The sequence below is a fragment of the Argopecten irradians genome, chromosome 11 (assembly GCF_041381155.1).
Source record: "Argopecten irradians isolate NY chromosome 11, Ai_NY, whole genome shotgun sequence".
Classification (NCBI taxonomy): Eukaryota; Metazoa; Mollusca; class Bivalvia; order Pectinida; family Pectinidae; genus Argopecten; species Argopecten irradians.
In genome coordinates this window covers 32,845,608-32,848,777 of record NC_091144.1, presented here as the reverse complement: position 1 = coordinate 32,848,777, position 3,170 = coordinate 32,845,608, and positions in this window count along the sequence as shown.

The following is a 3,170-nucleotide window of genomic DNA, read 5'->3' as shown; positions in this document are numbered from 1 at the left end:
TGTATTTGGTGGTTAGTTACTGTGGTGTGTATTATGACGTCATTGATGCTTTATGACGTCATCAATGCTCTGTTGATGACGTCACAGAATAGATGACATCATGCCAGACAACATAACAACAATTATTGTAAACATTAGGTGAAAAAACATGTAATTTCTCTATTAATCTCTGTAACTCATGAACAATTTTCCTTTTGGTACAATTTCCAATCATTAAAACAGTCAAAATCACCACTTGTAGCTGTTTATAGTAATTTTCATTTCCAAATTACCTCCCCTTGGTATTGTCAATAGGCTGAGGCCTGAAGTGACTTTTCTCTAGTTTTCTGTTTTGTGTGCCTAAACTGAGGAATTTTCACTGTTCAAATTTGTTCAGAACTCTTATTTGATCTATTAATCCCTGTAACTCATGCACTTATGGCATAAAAATTTCTTAGATTTATTAAAACAGGTTTTAAATAGTGTGAAAAGGGGCCATTTTATGTAGATTTTAGGCTCATTTTGTGATAAATCATGAATTTTTAGATGAATTGTGGTACCAATTAATTTAAAAAACTGTTGGGAATTGTAAATCATTATCAAATCCTTTAAAGTAGAGGTAACATGAGTGTATAGCTATGTATTATACATAGATATTGAAGTTTAAAATGTGTCAACATTTGCTTTATTCAGTTTACTTGCACAGTGATATTTCCAAGAAATACATGGCTCAGTGAAACCTTCATAACTTGGTCAGTTTTTGAGATACACAGTATAATGAGGTACCGTTTTGCTCGTTATAACCTTGTACATGTCTTTAAATGACTTTTATAGAATTAAAAAAACAAACAAAGTGGTGTATAAGGTAGCAGTGTACAGTAAGAGGGTGTGGACATGGGTGATATTTTAATAAGACAGACAATCCCTTTATTAATGCATGCATAAAAAATATAAAAATACATATATCCTATATACGGTATATTAAACATGAAGTGTTGTATACAGACTTTATATTTTTATTAAAAAACTCTGTGAGAAATGGGTTCGAGATTATGGGATCAGAGCTTATACGAATATGAGGCTATACAGGAAGTACGGGTCATTTAAGCAGCAGAAATTGGTAGTTGTGACACGAGGTAAGATTGCTCAAAAGTTTAATGATATACCTATATCCAAATATGGCTTATTGTGCCGTCCAGATAGTGTGTATCAAGTTTAAACTGGATTCAAGAAAAAAATTCTAGTAGGAGGGGTGTAATTTTGGGTTGAAAACAGTGATTTTTTGCATTTTTTCATGGTTTTTGATGTCGTTACCATGGTTTTCACATATCCTGAACACAAGGTCAAATCCTGCTTATCTTTGATCCAATTTTAGAAAATAATTGCAAATATTCTGTAGATTATGAATATATATATACTTTAATATGTATTGCATGCATGGTTTTCTGACTGTGTTCACATATTCAAAGGCACATGGCTTATTTTGCAGGAACTTGCTATCTTACTGTACACTGCTACCTTATTGAGGCTGTAAAATACCCAATTTCTTTGAAATCAGTGCTTAATAGCACATTTAACAGTCCCATATTCTATTATTTACTATTTCAAACTAAAAACAAAACAAACCATGTAGTTTTAGGCCTGAATTATGAGCATTTATTGTTAAAGTGCATTATTAAGGGGGGGTTAACTCTGTACATCCGGTTGGAAATCTCTTGTTTACATGGTCATGAAGCTTGCAGTGCATTAGTAAGTTCATTGGTTCAGTGTTGGCAGTTGATTTTTTTAAGAGGTTTAGGACAGACCAGTCTTCTCATAATGGTTTCTTGTATTTATCCTGTATTTCAAGGACTATTTCCATGGTTACCAGTTGTGAAGGTAAGATTTCTGGTGATAATTCCATGTACATGATATTTGATTCATTTTTGTATGATTTTCTGTTGCTAGGTCTGTGCTACATGTGGTTACACATTCACGATGTCTGTAATATTCAGTTCTGTGATTACTGCTGCTGAAAAGCAGATGTTTATTGAAAAAACTGTCTAATTTTACAGTTTCCAGTGATCGCTGTAAAACCTGGGTGGGCACAATAAATAAGGACGGTTATGGCGTCATCCGGCTGATGTTTCGAAATCACAGGCGGCGCGTCACTGTTCACCGTCTACAGTATTTCCTTCAAAATAATTGTATGCCATTATCCCCTCAGTTGCACGTGTCACATATTTGTCACAACAGGTTATGTGTTAAAATCCAGCACTTGTCCCTGGAACCGTGCAAGGTCAACAGTGATAGGAAGCGATGTAATTTAGACAAGGCTTGTACAGGGCATCGTGGGTTTGCTAACTGTGTGTTTTAGAGATTGGTGAGTAAACGTGTTCATGATTGTGTTATTGTTCAAGTTTACTGATTTGACACACCATAGTTCTTTGCATATATTAGTGTTCTTTCTGTTCAAGTTTATGTTCAGTGATTTGTTAAGTTTACACCATAGTTGTGTGTGGTAGCTTGTTCGGGGGTGCTCTGTGCATATAGTGATTGTGTTCGAATCTTACGGTTACATTTCTTTAATTTACCTAAGTGTCGTATGTACTTGTACTGAGCAGTGCGCTTTCTTAGAGCATGGTACCTATCGATGCGATCCCTTTTAGCCATTTCTTTCCAAAAGGGATCATGTCGGTGGTATTTTAGGCCAATAGACTTACTCAGGATAAGTGCTGATTGGCCTGTCCCTAAACTATCTGAGTGTTACTGCTGAGTGACACAGCCCGTCAAAATTTCTTCCCCACAGGGTGCTTTTTGGTGCGTATGTGAAAGCACGGTGGTTCAGACTTTCTGTTTTGTTTGTTGTTTGTAGGTTTGGTATCTTTTTGAGTGTTGCGAGAGACAGGCTGTTGTTTATGACTGTTTGTACTTTAAGCTCATCTTCTCTGTTTAGGTCCAAATGCTGACCATATGGCATGTGAAAGCACGGTGGTTCAGACTTTCTGTTTTGTTTGTTGTTTGTAGGTTTGGTATCTTTTTGAGTGTTGCGAGAGACAGGCTGTTGTTTATGACTGTTTGTACTTTAAGCTCATCTTCTCTGTTTAGGTCCAAATGCTGACCATATGGCAAGTGTCGTGTGTTGTACGAGGGAAGATGAGCCACACAGACGACAGAGTTTGCACGGCAGTTGGTGTGTAAACCTGCTTAAG